This window comes from Callithrix jacchus, chromosome 13, assembly GCF_049354715.1.
Source record: "Callithrix jacchus isolate 240 chromosome 13, calJac240_pri, whole genome shotgun sequence".
Classification (NCBI taxonomy): Eukaryota; Metazoa; Chordata; class Mammalia; order Primates; family Cebidae; genus Callithrix; species Callithrix jacchus.
The window spans coordinates 47741678-47764314 of NC_133514.1; the positions used below are offsets into that span (position 1 = coordinate 47741678).

General features: G+C 40.8%; 2 non-coding genes across 2 annotated transcripts; both read left to right on the forward strand.

Moving 5' to 3' along the window:
- The first annotated feature begins 15172 nt into the window (after positions 1-15172).
- Positions 15173-15279, forward strand: LOC118146989 (U6 spliceosomal RNA). The gene has a single exon (XR_004733172.1). It is a non-coding gene; the product is annotated as a U6 spliceosomal RNA (small nuclear RNA).
- Positions 15280-16284: 1005 nt separating this feature from the next.
- LOC118146982 (U6 spliceosomal RNA) lies at positions 16285-16391 on the forward strand. The gene has a single exon (XR_004733165.1). It is a non-coding gene; the product is annotated as a U6 spliceosomal RNA (small nuclear RNA).
- Positions 16392-22637: the final 6246 nt, after the last annotated feature.

Here is a 22637-nt window from a genome sequence, read left to right on the forward strand (position 1 = left end):
TCAGAAGGAATGGTAACAATTTTTCTGTGTGTGTGGTAGAATTCGCCTGTGAACCCATCTGGATCCGGGCTTTTTTTGTGTGGTAGGCTGTTAATTGCTGCCTCAACTTCAGATCCTGTTATTGGTCTATTCATGGTTTCAAATTCTTTCTGGTTAAGGCTTGGGAGAATGCAAGTGTCCAGGAATTTATTCATTTCTTCCAGGTTTACTAGTTTATGTGGATAGAGTTGTTTGTGATATTCTCTGATGATGGTTTGAATTTCTGTGGGATCTGTGGTGATTTCCCCTTTATCATTTTTTATTGCATCTATTTGGTTATTCTCTCTCTCTCTTTATTTTTTTTTGAGATGGAATTTCCCTCTCGTTACTAAGGCTGTAGTGCAATGGCATGATCTTGGCTCACTGCAACCTCTTCCTCCTGAGTTCAGGCAATTCTCCTGCCTCAGCCTCCTGAGTATCTGGGATTACAGACAGATGCCACCGTGCCCAGCTAATTTTTTGTATTTTTAGTAGTGACGGGATTTCACCATGTTCACAAGGAAGGTCTCAATCCTTTGACCTCGTGATCCACCCACCTCGGCCTCCCAAAGTGCTGGGATTACAGGCTTGAGCCACTGCACCCGGCCTCTCCCTCTTTCTTTAATTAATCTGGCTAGTGGTCTATCTATTTTGTTTATCTTTAAGGAAAACCAGCTCTTGGATTTATTGATTTTTGAAGGGTTTTTCGTGTCTCTATCTCCTTCAGTTCTGCTCTGATCTTAGTTATTTCTTGTCTTCTGCTAGGTTTTGAGATTTTTTGATCTTATTCCTCTAGCTCTTTCAATTTCCACGATAGGTTGTCAATTTTGGATCTCTCCACTCTTCTCATGTGGGCACTTATTGCAATATATTTTTCTCTAGAGACTGCTTTAAATGTGTCCCAGAGATTCTGGTTTGTTGTGTCTTCATTTTTGTTGGTTTTGAAAAACTTCTTTATTTCTGCCTTCATTTCATTGTTTATGCAATCAACATTCAAGAGCCAGTTGTTTAGTTTTTATGAAGCTGTGTGGTTCTGAGTTAGTTTCTGAATTCTGAGTTCTAACTTGATTGCACTGTGGTCTGAGAGACTGTTTGTTATGATTTCTGTTCTTTTGCATTTGCTGAGGAGTGATTTACTTCCAATTATGTGCTCAATTTTAGAGTAGGTGTGATGTGGTGCTGAGAAGAATGTATATTCTGTGGATTTGGGGTGGAGAGTTCTGTAAATGTGTATCAGGTTTGCTTGTTCCAGGTCTGAGTTCAGGTCCTGGATATCCTTGTTAATTTTCTGTCTGCTTGATCTGTCTAATATTGACAGTGGAGTGTTAAAGTCTCCCATTATTATTTTGCAGGAGTCTAAGTCTCTTTGTAAGTCATTAAGAACTTGCCTTATGTATCTGGGTGCTCCTGTGTTGGGCCCGGATATATTTAAGATCATTAGCTCTTCTTGTTGTATCAATCCTTTTACCATTATGTAATGTCCTTCTTTGTCTCTTTTGATCTTTGTTGCTTTAAAGTCTATTTTACAGAGACGAGAATTGCGACTCCTGCTCTCTTTTTTTTTGATCTCCATTTGCTTGGTAAATCTTCCTCCACCCCTTTATTTTGAGTCTTTGTGTATCCTTGCATGTAAGATGGGTTTCCTAGACACAGCACACTGATGGGTTTTGGCTTTTTATACCATTTGCCAGACTGTGTCTTTTGATTGGTGCATTTAGACCATTTACATTTAGGGTTAATATTGTTATGTGTGAATTTGATACTGCCATTTTGATGCTAGCTGGCTGTTTTGGCCATTAGTTGATGCAGATTCTTCATTTTGTTGATGCTCTTTAGCATTTGGTATGTTTTTGGAGTGGCTGGTACTTGTTGTTCCTTTCTATGTGTAGTGCCTCTTTCAGGAGCTCTTGTAAACCAGGCCTGATGGTGACAAAATTTCTGAGTACTTGCTTGTTTGCAAAGGATTTTATTTTTCTTCACTTATGAAGCTCAGTTTGGCTGGATATGAAATTCTGGGTTGAAAGTTTTTTCTTTAAGGATGTCAAATATTGGCCCCCACTTTATTTTGGCCTGTAGTGTTTCTGCCAAGAGATCTTCTGTGAGTCTGATGGGCTTCCCTTTGTGGGTAACCCGACCTTTCTCTCTGGCTGCCTTTAGCATTTTCTCCTTCATTTCAACCCTCGTTAATCTGATGATTATATGCCTTGAGGTTGCTGTTCTTGAGGAATATGTTTGTTGTGTTCTCTGTATTCCCTGGACTGGAATATTGGCCGGCATTGCTAGGTTGGGGAAGTTTTCCTGGATAATATCCTGAAAAGTATTTTCCAGCTTGGATTCATTGTCTTTGTCACATTCAGGTACACCTATCAAATGTAGATTAGGTCACTTCACATTGTCCCACATTTCTTGGAGACTTTGTTCATTCCTTTTTGTGCTTTTTTCTCTAATCTTGCCTTCTCATTTTATTTCATTGAGTTGTTCTTCGACCTCTGATATACTCTTTTCTGCTTGGTCAATTCGACTGTTGAAACTTGTGCATGCTTCACGGAGTTCTCGTGTTGTGTTTTTCATCTCCATCAATTCACTCATATTTCTCCCTAATTTGTGTATTCTTCTCATCATTTCCTCAAATCTTTCTTCAACATTCTTAGTTTTCTTGCATTGAGTTAGAACATCTTCTTTTATCTCACAGAAGTTTCTTATTATGCACATTCTGAATTCTGATTCTGTCATTTCATTACACTCATTCTCCATCCAGCTTTGTTCCCTTGCTTGTGAGGAGTTATGATCTTTTGTAGGAGAGGTGTTCTGGTTTCGTGTGTTTTCCTCCTTTTTGCACTGGTTTTTTCCCATCTTTGTGGATTTATCCACCTGTCATCTGTGTAGTTGCTGATCTTCAGATTGGGTCTCTGAGTGGACGTCCAGGTTGTTGATGATGAAGTTATTTCTCTTTCTTAGTTTTCCTTCTAACAGTCTGGCCCCTCTACTGTAGGAATGCTGAGGTCCACTCCAGGCCCTGCTTGCCTGGGGATCACCTGCAGCAGCTGCAGAACAGTAAGGGTTGCTACCAGTTTCTTCTTCTGCTATCTTTGTCCCAGAATGATGCCTGCCAAATTTCAGTCTGATCAGTCTTTTGTGAGGTTACTCTTTGGATATACAGGGGTCAGGGAGCTGCTTTAGGACAGTCTATTCTTTATAGGATCTCAAGTGTTGAGCTGTGAGCTCTGTTGTTCTTTCAGAGCTGCTAGGCAGGTACATTTAAGTCTGCTGCAGCAGAACTCATAAACTGCCTTTTTTTCTACCAGGTGCTGTGTCCCGGGGAGTTAGGGCTTTATTTATGAGTGTCCATTGTGCCACTGCCTTTTTTTTCAGGGCTGCCCTGCCAAGCAAGGAGGCAGCCTAGTCACTATTTTGGTAATCTCCACCCTGCTGCCATTGAGCTTTCCTGTAGTCCTGTTTATATGGGTGTTGTTAGAACTACCTTGGCAATGGTGGCCCTCTGTAATGGCTGACTCTCTCTTTTATGACGGGTTGCCTTGGCAACAGCAGGCTGCCTCAGCAATGGTGGACTTCCTCCGTAGGGGTAGAGAATCTCGGCACTGGCAGATGCCCCTCCCCCACCAAGCTGCACTGTATTGGGTTCAACTGCTTGCCATGAAACTCTCAACCTGAACGTTTCCAATTGCTGGGGGTTTTTTGTTTGTTTTTCTGGGGGCTAGGACCCACTGAGCCTGATCACCCGGCTCCCTGCCTCAGAGCCTTTTTTTTACATTGAGCAGTTGACTCTTTCCTAGGTATTCCAGTCGCCTGCTGAAAGGGCACCATTTTTGTGTGATTTCCCGTGTGGTGACCCACTGCACTGGCTGAAACAATGGCACTGCCCAGAAATCTCCTGGCCAGCTTAAAAGGGCAACCAGACTAATGTATTATGTATGGAGAGCTGCCACACCACGATGCTGGCACACAGTTGCACTGGCTAAAACAGCCACGCTGGCCTAAACAGCCACACTGGCAACCCATAGGGATTCTCCACCTAGGAATCTCCTGGTCTGTGGACAATAAAGATCTGTCTGGAAATGCAGCATCCACTCACCCTCTGCACTTTCACTGGGAGCTGCAATCCTGAGCTGCTCCTAAAAGGGCCATTTTGGATCTTCCCTTAGATTCCATCTTACTGCACTGTCTTATATGCTGGGATTTTGCTGAAAATGTCTCTTTTTACATTCTCTGCAGAAAGGCTTTCTAAACTGCTGCATACACACAAAAGTTTACCTCTGTAAGTTAAATGCACAAATTAACAACCATTTTGTTATATAGCTCCATTTTGGTTTTAGAACAAGATATTTCTCTTGACAGCATGCACTCCCATTTACTCTGGAATGTCCAAACGCAGCTCCTACAAGAAACATGTTCATTGCAGCACTGTTTACAATAGCAAAGACCTGGAACCAACCCTGATGCCCATCAATGATAGACTGGACTGGGAAAATGTGGCACATATACACCATGGAATACTATGCAGCAATCAAAAACGATGAGTTCGTGTCCTTTGTAGGGACATGGTCAAATCTGGAGAACATCATCCTCAGCAAACTGACACAAGAATAGAAAATGAAATGCCACATATTCTCACTCATAGGTGGGTGAGGAAAAATGAGAACACATGGACACAGGGAAGGGAGTACTACACATCAGGGTCTATTGGGGGGAATGGGAAGGGACAGCGGGGGGTGGGAGCTAGGGAGGGAAAGCCTGGGGAGAAATGCCAAATGTGGGTGAAGGGCAGGAAGGCAGCAAAACACACAGCCATGTGTGTACCTATGCAACTATTTTGCACGTTCTGCACATGTACCCCAAAACCTAAAATGCAATTAAGAAAAGGAAAAAAAAACATGTTTCTAACTCGCTGCATCACAACATAGATTTAACTCTCTTAGTGGAATGAACACACAGCAGAGCAGTTTGAAATTTATGTTTCTTCTCTGTTTTAGATGCAGTCTTACTGCTTTTTTTATATGCTGGAATTTTGCTGAAGATGTCTGTTTCTGCATTCCCTACAGATATTCTTTGTGAACAGCTGCATACACACACGAGTTTAACTCTGTAAGTTGAATGGATACATTGAAAATCATTGTGTTAGATTGCTTTGTTTTGCTTTTAGAACTAGATATTTCTCTTTATAGCATATACTCCCATTCACTCTGGAATGTGAAAAAGCAGCTCCTACAAGAAATCTGTATCTAACTCGCTGAATCAAAACATAGATTCAACTCTCTTAGTAAAATTAACACACAGCAGAGCTGGGTGAGAGATAAGTTTCTTATATGTTTTAGATGCAGTCTTACTTCTATTTCTTATATGCTGGGATTTTCCTGGAAATGTCTGTTTTACATTCTCCACAGAATGGCTTTCTAAACCGCTGCATACACACATGAATTTAACTCTGAGGGTTGAATGCACACATTGACAACCATTCTGATAAATAGCTTTGTTTTGGTTTTAGAACGAGATATTTTTCTTTACAGCATATACTCCCATTCACCCTGGAATGTCCAAATTCAGCTCCTACAAGAAACATGTTCCTAACTCGCTGAATCAAAACATAGATTCAACCCTCTTAGTGGAAGGAACACACTGCAGAGAAGGTTGAAAGATACATTTCTTCTGTGTTTTAGATGCAGTCTTACTCCTATTTCTTATATGCCAGGATTTTTTTGGAAATGTCTGTTTTAACATTCTCCACAGAAATTCTTTCTAAACTGCTGCAAACACACGTGTGTTTAACTCTGTAAGTTGAATGCACATATTGACAACCATTCTATGAGACAGCTCCGTTTTGGTTTTAGAATGAGATATTTCTCTTTAGAGCATATACTCCCATTCACACTGGAATGTACAGACACAGCTTCTACAATAAACATGTTTCTACCTCTCTGAATCAAAACATAGATTCAACTCTCTTAGCTTAACAAACACACAGCAGAGCAGTTTTCAACTTGCGTTTCTTCTGTGTTTTAGATGCAGTCTTACTTCTATTTCTTTTATGCCAGGATTCTGCTGGAAATGTTTGTTTTTACATTCTCCACAGAAAGGCTTTCTAAACTGCTGCCTACACACTCGAGTTTAACTCTGTAAGTTGAATGCATACACTGAAAACCATTTTGTTAGACACCTCCATTTCAGTTTTAGAATGAGATATTCCTCTTTACAGGATATACTCCCATTCATTCTGGAATATCCAAACGAAGCTCCTAAAAAAGACGTGTTTCTCATGGACACAGGGAGGGGAGCACTACACAGTGGAGTCTGTTGGGGGAAATAGGGGAGAGACAGTGGGGGATGTGGAGTTGGGGAGAGATAGCATGGGGAGAAATGCCAGATATAGGTGAAGGGAAGGAAGGCAGCAAATCACACTGCCACGTGTGTATCTATGCAAATATCTTGCATGTTGTTCACATGTACCCCAAACCTAAAATGCAATTAAGCAAATAGAATAATTGCTAAATTTTCCATCATAAAAAAGAAAGGTTTCTAAACTGCTGCATACACACATCAGTTTAACTTCATAAGTGGAATGCACACATTGCCAACCATTCTGTTAGATAGTTCCTTTTTTGTTTTAGAACCAGATATTTCTCATTACAGTATATCATCCCATTCACTCTAAAATGTCAAAACGCAGCCCTTTGATAAAACTTGATGCTGACTCACTGAATCTATACAAAGATTCAACTCTCTTAGTTGAACAAACACACAGCAGAGCAGTTTGAAAAATATGTTTCTTCTGTGTTTTAGACGCGGTCTTACTCCTAATTCTTGTATGCCATGATATTAATAGAAATGTCTGTTTTTAGATTCTCCACAGAAAGGATTTCTAAACTGCTGCATACACACATCAGTTTAACTCTGTAAGTTGATTGCACACATTGACAACCATTCTGTTAGACAGCTCCATTTTTGTTTTAGAACCAGATATTTCTCATTACAGCATAAATCGCATTCACTCTGGAATCTCCAAACGCAGCTCCTAGAAGAAACGTGTTTCTAACTCGATGAACCTAAACATACGTTTAACTCTCTTCATTAAATGAACACACAGCAGAGCAAATTGAAAGATACGTTTCTGTTGTGTTTTAGACTCAGTCTTACTGCTATTTCTTGTATGCCAGGATTTTGCTGAAAATATCTGTTTTTAGATTCTCCAGAGAAAGGCTTTCTGAACTGCTGAATACACACCTTAGTTTAACTCTGTAAGTTAAATGCACACTTTGACAACCATTCTGTTACATACAGATGTTTTCATTTAGAAGCAGATATTTCTCATTAAAGCACATACTCCCATTAACTTTGGAATGTCCAAATGCAGCTCCTAAAAGAAAGCTGTTTCTAACTTGCTAAATCTAAACAGATTCAACACTCTTAGATGAACGAACACACATCAGAGCAGTTTGAAATATACGTTTCTTCTGTGTTTTAGACTCAGTTTTCCTGCTATTTCTTGTATACTGGGATTTTTCTGGAAATGTCTGTTTGAAGATTATCCACAGAAAGAGTTTCTAAACTGCTCTAAACGCACATCAGTTTAGCTCTGTAAGTTGAATGCACACTTTGAAAACCATTCTGTTAAATGGCTCCGTTTTCATTTTAGAAGCAGATATTTCTCATTATGGCATATACTCCCATTAACTCTGGAATGTCAAAATGCATAGCCTAAAAGAAAACTGTCTCTAATTTGCTAAATTTTAACAAAGAATTAACTCTCTTAATCAAATAAAAACACAGAAGAGCAGTTTGTAAGATATGTTTCTTCTGTGTTTTAGAGGCAGTCTTACTGCTCTCTCTTGTATGCCATGATTTTGATAGAAATATTTGTTTTTAGATAGTCCACAGATAGGGTTTCTGAACTGCTGCATACTCACATCAGTTTAACTCTGTAAGTTGAATACACACATTGCAACCATTCTGTTAGATAGCTCCGTTTTTGTTTTAGAACCAGATATTTCTCATGACACAATATCCTCCCATTCACTCTAAAATGTCCAAACACTGCTCCTAGATAAACCTTGTTGCTGACTCGCTGAATCTAAACAAAGATTCAACTCTCTTAATTGAACGAACACACAGCAAAGCAGTTTGAAAGATACGATTCTTCTGTGTTTTAGACGTGGTCTCACTAATTCTTGTATGTCAGGATTTTGATAGAAATGTGTTTTTAGACTCTCCACAGAAAAGGGTTCTAAACTGCTGCATACACACATCAGTTTAAATCTGTAAGTTGAATGCACACATTGTCAGCCATTCTGTTAAATAGCTCCGTTTTCATTTTAGAAGCAGATATTTCTTATTACAGCATAAATCCCATTCATTCTGGAAAGTCCAAATGCAACTCCTAGACGAAACGTGTCTCTAACTTTCTGAATCTAAACAAAGATTCAACTGCCTTAGTTGAACGAACACACAGCAGAGCAGTTTGAAAGATACATTTCTTTCATGTTTTAGACACAGTCTTACTGCTATTTCTTGTATGCCAGGATTTTGATAGAAATGTCTTCTTTTAGATTCTTCACAGAAAGGGTTTTGAAACTGCTTTATGCACACATTAGTTTAACTCTGTAAGTTGAAGGAACACATTGACAACCATTCTGTTAGATAGCTCCATGTTCATTTTAGAACCAGATATTTTTCTCATTATAGCATATACTCCCATTCACTCTGGAATGTCCAAACGCAACTTCTAGAAGAAACATGTTTCTAACTCGCTGAATCTAAACAAAGATTCAACTTTCTTTGTTGGACAAACACACAGCAGAGCCATTTGAAAGATATGATTCTACTGTGTTTTTGATGCAGTCTTACTGCTATTTCTTGTATGCCAGGATTTTGCCTGCAATGTCTGTTTTTAGATTCTCCACACAAAGGGGTTTTAACTGCTGCATACACACTTTAGTTTAACTCTGTAGGTTGAATGCACACATTGACAATCATTTAGTGAGATAGATCCACTTCCGTTTTAGAACCAGATATTTCTCATTACAGCATATACTCTCATTAACTCTGGAATGTAAAAACACAGCTCCTGGGAAAAACATGTTTTTAACTCACTGAATCTAAACATACATTCAACTCTCTTAGTTGAAGGAACACACAGCAGAGCAGTTTGAAAGATCCATTTTTTCTGTGTTTTAGATGAGGTCTTACTGCTATTTCTGGTATGCAGAATTTTGCTGGAAATGTCTGTTTTTAGATTCTCCAGAGAAAGGGTTTCTAAACTGCTGAATACACACGTTTAACTCTGTGTAAGTTTAAAGCACACATTGACAACCATTCTGTTAAATAGCTCCATTTTCTTTTTTGAACCAGATATTTCTCATTACAGCATATCCTGCCATTCACTCTAAAATGTCCAACCGCAGCTCCTAGAAAGGACCTGTTGCTAACTCCCTGAATCTAAGCAAAAATTCAACTCGCTTAGTTGAATGAACAAACAGCAGAGCAGTTTGAAAGATATGTTTCTTCTGTGTTTTAGACACAGTCTTACTGCTGTTTCTTGTATGCCAGGATTTGATAGAAATGTCCGTTTTTAGATTCTTCACAGATAGGGTTTCTAAACTGCTGCATAGACGCATCACTTTAACTCTGTACGTTGAATACATACATTGGCAACCATCTTGTTAGATAGCTCCATTTTTGTTTTAGAATCATGTATTTCTCATCAAAGCATATACTCCCATTCACTCTGAAATGTCACTGTTAGGAAAAACGTTGTTTCTAACTTGCTGAATCTAAACATACATTCATTCACCTCTCTTAGTTGAACAAATACACAGTGGAGCAGTATGAAAGATACGATTATTCTGTGTTTTAAACACAGTTTTACTGCTGTTTCTTGTACTCTGGGATTTTGCTGGAGATGTCTGTTTTTAGATTCTCCACAGAAAGCGTTTCTAAACTGCTGCATACACACGTCAGTTTAACTCTGTAAGTTGAATGCATACATTGGCAACCATTCTGTTAGATAACTTCGTTTTGTTTTAGAACCAGAAATTTCTCATTACAGAATATATTCCCATTCATGCTGGAATGTAAAAAGGCAGCTCCTAGAAAATAAGTGTTTTGAACTCGCTTAATCTAAACATAGATTCAACTCTCTTAGTTGAACGAACATACACCAGAGCTGTTTGACAGATACGATTCCTCTGTATTTTTGACGCCATTATACTTCTATTTCTTGTATGCTGGGATTTTGCTGGCAATATCTGTTTTTGGATTTTCCCCAGAAAAAAGTTTCTAAACTGTTGCATGCACATATCAGTTTAACTCTGTAAATTCAATGCACGCATTGACAACCATTCTGTTAGATAGCTCTGTTTTTGTTTTAGAACCAGATATTTCTCAGCACAGCATATACTCGCATTAACTCTGGAGTGTCCAAATGAAGCTTCTAGAAGAAACGTGTTTCTAACTCGATGAATTTAAACATAGATTCAACTCTCTTAGTTGAACAAACACACAAAAGAGCAGTTTAAAAAAATATGTTTCTTCTGCATTTTCGACGCAGTTTTACTGCTATTTCTTTTATACCAGGATTTTGCTGAAAATATCTGTTTTTATATTCTCCACAGAAAGAGTTTCTAAACTGCTGCATACACACATCAGTTTAACCTCTGTAAGTTGAATGTACACTTTGACAACCATTCTGTTAGATAGCTCCGTTTTCATATTAGAAGGAGATATTTCTCATTACAGCATAAATCCCATTCACTATGGAATGTCCAAATGCAGCTCCTAGAAGAAACGTATCTCTAACTTGCTGAATCTAAACATAGATTCAGCTTTCTTAGTTGAGCAAACATACAGCAGAGCAGTTTGAAAGATACGTTTCTTCTGTGTTTCACATGCAGTCTTATGGCTATTTTTTATGTACTGGGCTTTTGCTGGAACAGTCTGGTTTTGAATTCTCTACAGAAAGGGTTTCTAAACTGCTGCATAAATGTCAGTTTAACTTTGTCAGTTGAACGCACACATGGACCATCTTTCTGTTAGATACCTCCATTTTCATTTTAGAACCAGATATTTCTCATTATAAGAGCATACACTTTCATTAACTCTGAAATGAGTTAGATAGCTTCTTTAGATAGCTGTTAGATAGCTCCTTTTTTGTTTTAGAACCAGATATTTCTCATTACAGCCTCCCAATGTGCTGGATTACAAGCATAAGCCACTACACTCTACTATTTTTATTGTTTTGAGACAGAGTCTTCCTGCCTCTGTCACCCAGGCTTGAGAGCAGTGGTGCAATTTTGGCTGACTGCAGCCCGTACTTCCTGAGTTCAAGTGATTCTCATGCCTCAGTTTCCCAGATAGTTGGCATTAGAGGCATGAGCCACAGCCCAGTTAATTTTCATACTTTTATTAGAGACAGGGTTTTCCTATGTTGCTGAGACTGGTCTCAAACTCCTGGGCTCAAGTGATCCACTCACCTTGGCCTCCCAACATACTGGGATCACAGACATTGGTCACTGAGCCCTGACTGAAATTTTGAAATTAGTTTTGAATAAACTCAACACCTGATTTAATCAAGGTAAAATACACTTTAACTCCAACTACAAAGCAAAATTAAATTGTCAGCTGGTTGCAGTGGTTCACACCTGTAATTCCAGCATTTTGGGAGCTGGACGCGGGGCAGATCACCTGTGGTCAGGAGTTTGAGACCAGCCTATCCAACACAGTGAAACCCCAACTCTACTAAAAATACAAAAAAAAAAAATAGGCCAGGTGGGGTGGTGTGTGCCTGTAGTCCCATCTACTCAGGGATGCTAAGGTAGGAGAACCACTTGAATCAGGCATGTGCAAGTTGCAGTGAACCAAGATCAAGCAGTTGCACCACTGCACTCCAGCCTGGGTGAAAGAGCAAGACTCCATTAAAAAAAAAGTAAATTTTTTTGGAAAAAAGGAAGATTGACCAGTAACGGTGGCTCACACCTGAATTCCCAGCACTTTGTGAGGTAGAGGCGGGTGGATCACCTGAGCTCAGGAGTTTAAGACCAGCACAGTTTATGATAGCAAAGACCGAGAACCAACCCAAATGCCCACTGATAATAGACTGGACAGGAAAAATGTGGCACATATACACCATGGAATATTATGCAGATATCAAAAAATTGCGTTCTTGTCCTTTGTAGGGACATGGATGAACCTGGAAACCATCATTCTCAGCAAACTGACACAAGAGCAGAAAATCAAACACTACATGTTCTCACTCATAGGCAGATGTTGAACAATGAGAACACATGGACACAGGGAGGGGAGCACTACACACTGGGTCTTTTGGGGGTAAATAGGGGAGGGACAGCAGGGGGTGGGGAGTTGGGGAGAGATAATATGGGGAGAAGTGCTAGATATAGGTGATGGGGAAGAAAGCAGTAAATCACACTGCCACATGTGTACCTATGTAACAATCTTACATGTTCTTCACATGTACCCCAGAACCTAAAACACACACACACAAAAGGACTGGGCAACATGGCTCACCCCTGTAATCCCAGCATTTTGGGAGACTGTGAAAGGAAGATTGCTTGAGACTAGGAGTTTGAAACTAGCCAGGGTGACAGAACAAGGTTTCATCTCTACAAAACTTTATCTGGGCATGGTGCTGTATACCTGTAGTCCTAGCTACTCAGGAAGTTGAGGTGGGAGGATTGCTTAAGACCTAGATGTGGGAGGCTGAAGTAAGCTATGATTGCACCACTGCACTATAGCTGGAGGGACAGAGATAGATCATTTCTGTAGAAAAAACACTAATAAAAGCTTCTTTTTGTGAGACAGTCTTGCTCTGTAACCCAGGCTGAAGTGCTGTGGTGCAATCTTGGCTCACTGCAACCTCCGCCACCCGGGTTCAAGTGATTCTCCTGCCTCAGCCTCCTGAGTAGCTGGGATTACAGATTCACACCACCATCCTGGGCTAATTTTTGTATTTTACTAGAGACAGGCTTTCACCATTTTGGTCAGTCTGGCCTTGAACTACTGACCTTACTACTCCACCCGTCTCTGCCTCCCAAAGTGTTGTGATTACAGGCATGACCCACTGCGCCCAGCCATAATCTTAATTTTTTAGAAGGCTTTTAGATTAAAAAATTTACAGGGCTGGGTATGGAGGCTCTCACTTAAAATCCTAGCACTTTGGGAGGATGAGTCAGGCAGATCACTTGAGGTTAGGAGTATGAGACCAGGCTGGCCAACACAGTGAAACCCCCTCTCTACTAAAAAATACAAAATTATTAGCCAGGCATGGTGGCAGACACCTGTAGTTCCAGTTACTGAGAGGGCTTAGGCAGGAGAATCACTTGAACCCAGGAAGTGGAGGATGCAGTAAGCTGAGATTTCACCACTGCATTCCAGCCTGAGTAACAGAGCAAGACTCTGTCTGAAAAAAATTGAAAAAAAATGAGAATACAGAGTTCCCATATACTACACACCCAGTTTCCCCTGTTAGTAAGATATTAGTGTGTTACAGTTATCAGAATTAATGAACAATTATGTATAAGCTATTTTTACTTTTTTTTAAAGAGATAGGGTTTCACCATTTTGGCCAGGCTGGTTTTGAACTCCTGACCTCATGATCCACCCATTTTGGCCTCCCAAAGTGCTGATATTACAGGCATAAGCCACCGTGCCCAGTGGTATTTATTTATTTTTTTGAGACAGAGTCTGCCTCTGCCACCCAGGTTGGAGTGCAGTGATGCAATCTCGGCTCACTGAAACCTCTGCCTCCCAGGTTCAAGCAATTCTCCTGCATCAGCCTCCTCAGTAGCTAGGACTATAGGTACATGTCACCAAGCCTGGCCAATTTTTGTACTTTTGGTAGAAATAAGGTTTCATCACTTTAGCCAGGCTGGTCTCACGCCTGACTTCAGGTGATCTGCGGGCCTTGGCCTCCCAAAGTGCTGGATTACAAGTGTGAGCCACCACACCCAGCTTTTTTTTTTGTTTGGAGATGGAGTCTTGTCTCACTCTGTAACCAAGGCTGGAGTGCAGTGGTGCAATCTCGGCTGACTGCAGCATGCACTTCCTGAGTTCAAGTGAATTTCATGCCTCAGTCTCCCAGATAGCTGGAATTACAGGCATGAGTAACCAGCCAGCTAATTTTTGTACTTTTAGTAGAGACAGGGTTTTGCTATGTTGCTGAGACTGGTCTCAAACTCCTGGGCTCAAGTAATCTACTCACCTCGGCCTCCCAACATACTGGGATCACAGGCATTAGTCACTGAGTCCTGCCTAAAATTTTGAAATTAGTTTTGAATAAACTCAATGGCTGATTGAATCAAGGTAAAATCTAGTTTAACTCCAACTACAAAGCAAAAGTAAATTGTTAGCTGTTTTCGGTGGTTCCCACCTGTAAAATTCCAGCACTTTGGGAGGTGGAGGCGGGCAGATCACCTGCGGTCAGGAGTTTGAGAGAAGCCTGGCCAACATTGTGAAACCCCGTCTCTACTAAAAATACAAATGAATAAGTCAGGTGTGGTGGTGTGTGCCTGTAGTCCCATCTGCTCAGGGAGGCTAAGGTAGGAGAAACACTTGAATCTGAGAAGAGGAGGTTGCAGTGAATGCAGATTGAGCCATTGTGCCACTGCACTCCAGCTGGGTGAAAGAGCAATACTCCATCTCAAAAAACAAACAAACAAAAAATATAAATCATCTCTATAAAAAAAAAAAAAAAAAGATTGGCCAGGCGCGGTGGCTCACACCTGTATTCCCAGCACTTTCTGAGTCAGAGGAGGGTGGATCACCTGAAAACAGGAGTTCAAGACCAGCCGGCCAACGTGGTGAAACCTGGTCTCTAATATAAATACAAAAATTGGCTGTGCATAGCGGCTCACACCTGTAATCCAAGTACTTTGGAGGCCGAGGCAGGTGGATCATCTGAGGTAGGGAGTTCAAGACCAGCCTAACCAACATGGTGAAACCCCATATTTAAACAATTTAAAAAATTAAAAATAATAAGTTAGGCATAGTGGCTCACACATGTAATCCTAGCACTTTGGAAGGCTGAGGTGGGTGGATCATTAGGTCAGATTTTCAAGACTAACCAGACTAACATAGTGAAACCCATTCTCTATAAAAATAAAATAAAATAAATAAAATATTAGCAGGGCATGTGCTCACTACAGGAGCACATACACTAAAGTTGGAATGATACAGAGAAGATTAGCATGGCCCCTGTGCAAAGATGACATGCAAATTCGTGAAGCATTCCATATTTTTTTTTGTAAAAATCAAATGAAAATACATTTTAATTTAAAGGAAAAAAATTAGCTGGGCATGATGGCAGACACCTGCAATCCCAGCTACTTGGGAGGTGGAGATAGGACAATCACTTGAACCAAGGAGGCAGAGGTTGCAATGAGCCAAGATCGCACCATTGCACTTCAGCCTGGGTTACAAGAGGGAAACTTTATCCGATAAAAAAGGTGGGGTGAAATGGAGTTATCCAGCACCTCGTTTTTACAATTGTAGACACTGATCTGTCTGATTTATTTTTAAATAGGATTGGGTTTCACAAAGATAGCCAGGCTGATCTTGAACTTCTGACGTCAGGTGAACCACCCACCTCAGCCTCCCAACGTGCTGGGATTACCGGCATGAGCCACAGCACCCGACCCAATCTCTCTGAGTTTTAAAAATAACGTTGGCCAGGCATGGTGGCTCATGCCCATAATTCAAGCACTTTGGAGACTAAGGTGGGTGGATCACCTGAGGTTGTGAGTTCAAGACCAGATTAACCAACATGGTGAAACCCTGTCTTTAAAAAATAAATTAATTTAAAAATAAATACAGTTAAGACCGGGTGTGGTGGCTCCCACCTGTACTCCCAGTACTTTGTGAGTCAGAGGCGGGTGGATCACCTGAGGTCAGGAGCTCAAGACCAGCTGGCCAACTTGGTGAAATCTAGTCTCTAATAAAAATACAAAAATTGACCAGGCGTAGTGGCTCATGCCTGTAATCTAAACACTCTGGAGGCCAAGGAAGGTGGATCATCTGAGGTCAAGAGTTGAAGACCAGCCTGACCAATATGGTGAAACCCCATCTATTAAAAAAAAAAAAAAGTTAAGTTGAGCACAGTGGCTCACACCTGTAATCCTAGCACTTTGGAAGGCTGAGGTGGGTGGATCATGAGGTCAGATTTTCAAGACTAGCCTGACCAACATAGTGAAACCTGTTCTCTGTAAAAAAATAAATATAAAATAAAATAAAAAATTAGCTGAGCATGTGCTTGCTTTCACAGCACATACACTAAAATTGGAACAATACAGAGAATATTAGCATGGCCCCTGCACAAGTATGACATACAAATTAGTGAAGTGTTCCATATTTTTTTGTTGTTTTGTAAAAATCAAATAAGAATAAATTTATTTTTAAATTAAAAAAATAAAATTAGCTAGGTGGACTCCTGTAATCCCAGCTACCTGGGAGGCTGAAGCAGGAGAATTGCTTGAACCAAGGAGGCAGAGGTTGCAATGAGCCAAGATCGCACTGTTGCACTCCGGCCTGAATAACAAGAGGAAAACTCTATCTCATAAAATAGGCGGGGCGGGGGGGGAATTATCCAGCACCTCGTTTTTACAATTTTAGACACTGATCTGTCTGATTTTTCTTTTACTAAGATGGGGTTTCACCATGATGGCCAGGCTAATCTTGAACTCCTAACTTCAGGTGATCTACCCACCTTGACCTCTCAAAGTGCTGTGATTACTGGCCTGAGCCACAGCGCCTGGCCCAATCTGTCTGATTTTTTAAAAATAAAGTTGGCCAGGCATGGTGGCTCACGCCTGTAATCCAAGCACTTTGGAAACCCAGGCCGGCGGATCACCTGAGGTTGTGAGTTCAAGACCAGACTGACCAACATGGTGAAACCCCATCTTTAAAAAAATAATAATAAATTAAAAAATAAATAAAGTTAAGGCCAGGTGTGGCAGCTCACCCAAGTAAACCCTGCACTTTGGGAGACTGAGGTGTGTGGGTCACCTGAGGTCAGCAGGTCAAAAGCAGCCTGGCCAACATGATAAAACCCGGTCTCTTCTAAAAACACAAAAAATTAGTTGAGCATGTTGGCAAGGACCTGTAATTTCAGCTACTCAAGAGTCTGAGGGAGGAGAATCACTGAAACCTGGGAGGCAGAGGTTGCAGTGATCTAAGATCCTGCCACCATACTGCAGCCTATGCAACAAGAACAAAACTCTGTCTCAAAAATACATCAAAAAAGAAATAATAATAAAGTTAAGACTGGGCATAGTGGCTCAACCCTGTAATCCCAGCACTTTGGGAGACTGAGAAAGGAAGATTGCTTGAGGCTAGGAGTTTGAAACCAGCAAGGGTGACAGAACAAGGTCCCATCTCTACAAAACTTTAGCTAGGCCTGGTGCTGTGCACCTGTAGTCCTGGCTACTCAGAAAGCCAAGGTGAGAGGATCGCTTAAGACCTAGACATGGAAGGCTGCAGTAAGCTATGATTGCACCACTGCACTCCACCCTGAGGGACAGAGCAAGATAATCTCTGTAAAAAAAATAAACAAATATAAACTTCGTTTTTTTGAGACAGAGTCTTGCTCTGTCACTCAGGCTGGAGTGCAGTGGGGTGATCCTGGCTTACTGCAACCTCCCTCATCTGGGTTCAAGTGATTCTCCTGCCTCAGCCTCCTGAGTAGTTGGGATTACAGACGCACACCACCATCTCGGGCTAATTTTTGTATTTTAGTAGAGACAGGCTTTTACTATGTTGGTCAGGCTGGTCTTGAACTGCTAACCTTGTGATTCCCCTGTCTCTGCCTCCCAAAGTGTTGGGATTACAGCTGTGACCCACTGTGCCCTGCTGTAATCTTAATTTTTTAGAAGGTTTTTAGATTTAAAAATTTACGGGGCTGAGCATGGAGGCTCTCCCCTATAATCCCAGCACTTTGGGAGGCCAAGACAGGCAGATCACTTGAGGTCAGGAGTTTGAGACCAGCCAGGCCAACAGAGTGAGACCCCTTCTCTACTAAAAAATACAAAGAAATTAGCCAGGCATGGTGGCAGACACCTATAGTCCCAGTTACTGAGAGGAGTGAGGCAGGATAATCACTTGAACCCAGGAGGTGGAGGTTACAGTGAGCTGAGATTTGCCATTGCATTGCCCTCTTGCTGGAAGAAAAGAGCAAAACTTCCTCTCAAAAAAGAAGAAAATAAGAAAAAAATAAATAAATAACCCACAAAAGTTTTACCTGTTTCTCTCTTCCTTTTGCATCTTAACTCCTGAAAAGATTACTTGTATTTGTCAATTTTTCCCCAATGGAACAGAAAATGTTTACAGTTTGTTGCCAGTGATGATCTTCATCCAACCAAATACATTGTTATGCTTTAACATTGTTGTTCCCCAAAGACTGAAAACTGATGCTGTTTTTAGCAAAGTCTTTGGATGTTTCTTATCCAAATTAGTCATTCAGTATCATGTTTAAGTTTTTTGTTTTGTTTTGTTTCTTTTGAGACAGAGTACCATTGTATTGCCCAGGGTGGAGTGCAGTGATCTCAGCTTACTGCAAATTCCACCTCCCAGATTCAAGTGATTCTCTGGCCTCAGCCTTCTTCATACCTGATGCTACAGACTTGTGCCACTGTGCCTGGCTAGCTGTTGTATTTTTGGATAGAGACAGTGTTTTGACATGTTGGGCATGCTGGTCTCAAACTCCTGGCCTTCAGTGATCTGGCAAACTTAGCCTACGAGAGTGCTGGGCATGAGCCACCATTAATGGTAATGCCAAAGGTTACTGTCTATTTCTAACTGCCAGTAACATATCTGCGCCCATATTTGCAAACTCCTAATGTCTAAAACTGACTCACATGCCTACCTGTTTCTTCTGCAACATCTGCTTGAGGGATTTTTTCTGTTGTTGGAATTACCATGCACCAAGCTAGAAACTAGAGAGTTCCCACCTCCTCTCCTTTTCCTTCCCCACCTGCCCTCTTTCCCTCTTTCCCTTCCACTCTAAAAAAAGAAAAACATGGATTCACCCTAGGGGTGCAAAACTGGTTCAATATACACAAATCTATAAACGTAATTGACCACATAAACAGAACAAAAGACAAAAACCACATGATTATCTCATTTGATGCACAGAAGGCCTTTGACAAAATTCAACATCACTTTATGCTAAAAACCCTCAATAAACTAGGTATTGATGGAACGCAACTCAAAATAATAAAAGCTATTTATGACAAACCAACAGCCAATATCATACTGAATGGGCAAAAACTGGCAGCATTCCCTTTGAAATCTGGCACTAGACAAGGTGCCCTCTCTCACCACTCCTATTCAATATAGTACTGGAAGTTCTAGCCAGAGCAATCAGGCAAGAAAAAGAAATAAAGCATAGTCAAATGGGAAAGGAGGAAGCCAAATTGTCTTTATTTGCAGACGACATGATTGTATATCTAGAAGATCCCATCATCTCAGCCCAAAATCTCCTGAAACCAGTAAGCAACTTCAGCAAAATCTCAGGATACAAAATCAATGTGCAAAAATCACAAGCATTTCTATACACCAATAACAGACTTAAAGAGAGCCAAATCAAGAATGAACTACCATTCACAATTGCTACAAAGAGAATAGAATACCTAAAAATACAACTAACAAGAAATGTAAAGGACCTCTTCAAGGAGAACTACAAACCACTGCTCAACGAAATAAGAGAGGATACAAACAGATGGAGAAACATTTCATGTCCATGGTTAAAAAGAATCAATATCGTGAAAATGGCCATACTGCCCAGAGTAATTTATAGATTCAATGCTATCTCCATCAAGCTACCAATGACCTTCTTCACAGAACTGGAAAAAACAACCTTAAACTTTTATGGAACCAAAAGAGAGCCCACATAGCCAAGTCAATTCTAAGCAAAAAAAAAAAAAAACACAGCAGGAGAACTCACACTCCCAGACTGCAAACTATACTACAAGGCTACAGTAATCAAAACAGCATGGTACTGTTACCAAAACAGAGATATAGACCAATGGAACAGAACAGAGGCCTCGGAGGCAACACAACATATCTACAACCAACTGATCATTGACAAACCTGACAAAAACAATCAATAGGAAAAGGATTCCCTGTTTAATAAATGGTATGGTGAAAACTGGCTAGCTATGAGCAGAAAGCAGAAACTGGACCCCTCTCTGACACTTTACACTAAAATAAACTCCAGATGGATTAAAGACTTAAACATAAGAGCTAACACCATAAAGACCCTAGAAGAAAATATAGGTAAAACCATTCACGACATAGGAGTAGGCAAGGACTTCATGACCAAAACACCAAAAGCATTGGCAACAAAAGCCAAAATAGACAAATGGGACCTAATCAAACTCCACAGCTTCTTCACAGCAAAAGAAACAGTCATCAGAGTGAATCGGCAACCAACAGAATGGGAAAAATATTTTACAGTTTACTCATCTAACAAAGGGCTGATATTCAGAAATTACAAAGAGCTAAAACAGATTTACAAGCACAAAACAAACAAGCCCATTCAAAAGTGGGCAAAAGATATGAACAGACACTCCACAAAAGAAGACATACATGAGGGCAACAAACATATGATAAAATGCTCATCACTGGTCAAATCAAAACTACATTGAGATACCATCCCACACCAGTTCAAATGGCGATCATTAAAATATCTGGAGACAACAGAAGCCGGAGAGGATGTGGAGAAATAGGAACACTTTTACACTGCTGGTGGGAGTGTAAATTAGTTCAACCATTATGGAAGACAGTGTGGCGATTCCTCAAGGACCTAGAAATAGAAATTCCATTTGACCCACCAATCCCATTACTGGGTATATATACAAAGGATTATAAATTGTTCTACTACAAGGACATATGCACACAAATGTTCATTGCAGCACTGTTTGCAATAGCAAAGACCTGGAATCAACCCAAATGACCATTGATGATAGACTGGACAGGGAAAATGTGGCACATATACACCATGGAATATTATGCAGCAATCAAAAACTATGAGTTAGAGTCCTTTTTAGGGACATGGATGAACCTGGAGAACATCATTCTCAGCAAACTGACACAAGAACAGAAAATAAAATACCACATGTTTTCACTCATAGGTGGGTGTTGAACAATGAGAACACATGGACACAGGGAGGGGAGCACTGCACACTGGGGTTTGTTGGGGGGAATAGGGGAGGGACAGCGGGGGGTGGGGATCTGGGGAGAGATAAATAGCATGGGAAGAAATGCCAGATATAGGTGAAGGGGAGGAAGGCAGCCAATCACACTGCCACGTGTGTACCTATGCAACTATCTGGCATGTTCTCCACATGTACCCAAAATGCAAAACCTAAAATGCAATTAAAAAAAGAAAAGAAAAGAAATAGATAAGGTACATTTGTCCCATAGTGAGTGAATTCCAAAATTATAATTCATTTTTATTCCTTTCTCTCTTTTTTTTTGAGTTCCAAAATTATTAAAGTTCAGTTGCTCAATTATTATTAAAACAGGCCTCTTGTAAAGTCAAGTCTAATCAATGTTTGAGTTATACCTTAATATGAATGGCGCTAGGGATAAATTAGCTTGACCATGCCAGCGGAGATTCCAGTTGAGAAGAGAAGGCCTTTAGTGCAAAGAGAAATTCCCATGTCACAGGCCAGGCTTGAAACATTAGCTTTGGACTAGGCACAGGGGCTCATGCCTATAATTCCAGCACTTTGGGAGGCCAAGATGGGAGGATCACCTGAGGTCAGGAGTTCGAGACCAGCCTGGCCAACATGGTGAAACCCCATTTCTTCTTCTTCTTTTTTTTAATGGATATGGTGTTTTTTTCCACGTTGGTCAGGCTGGTCTCACACTCCTGATTTCATGTGATCCACCTGCCACAACCTCCCAAAGTGCTGGGATTACAGGTGTGAGTCACCATGCCCTGCCAAATCCCCATTTCTACTAAAAATACAAAAATTAGCTGAGTGTGGTGTGCACCTGTAATCCCAGCTACTCACGAGGCTGAGGTAGGAGAACTGCTTGAACCTGAGGCAGACGTTACAGTGAGCCATGGCACTCCAGCCTGGGAAGACAGAGTGAGACTCCATATAAAAAAAAAGGCCAGGAGCAGTGGCTCACACCTGTAATCCCAGTACTTTGGGAGGTTGAGATTAGCAGATCTTGAAGTCAGGAGTTCGAGACCAGCCTGGCCAAATGATGAAACCCCATCTCTACTAAAAATATAAAAATTAACCAGGCATGGTGGTGGGTGCCTGCAAAATTCCAGCTACTCAGGAGGCTGGGGCGGGAGAATCTCTTGAACCCAGGAGGCAGAGGTTGCAGTGAGCCGAGATGTACCATGGCACTCCAGCCTGGGAGACACAGTGAGACTCTGTCTCAAAAAAAAAAAAGAAAAAAAGAAGCTGGGGCTGGTGGCTCAGGCCTATAATCTCAACACTTTGGGAGGCAGAGGCAGGTTGATCATGAGGTCAGGAGTTCGAGACTAGCCTGACCAACATGGTATAACTACGTATCTACTAAATATACAAAACTTAGCCAGGCATGGTGGCATGCACCTGTAATCCCCAGCTACTTAGGAGGCT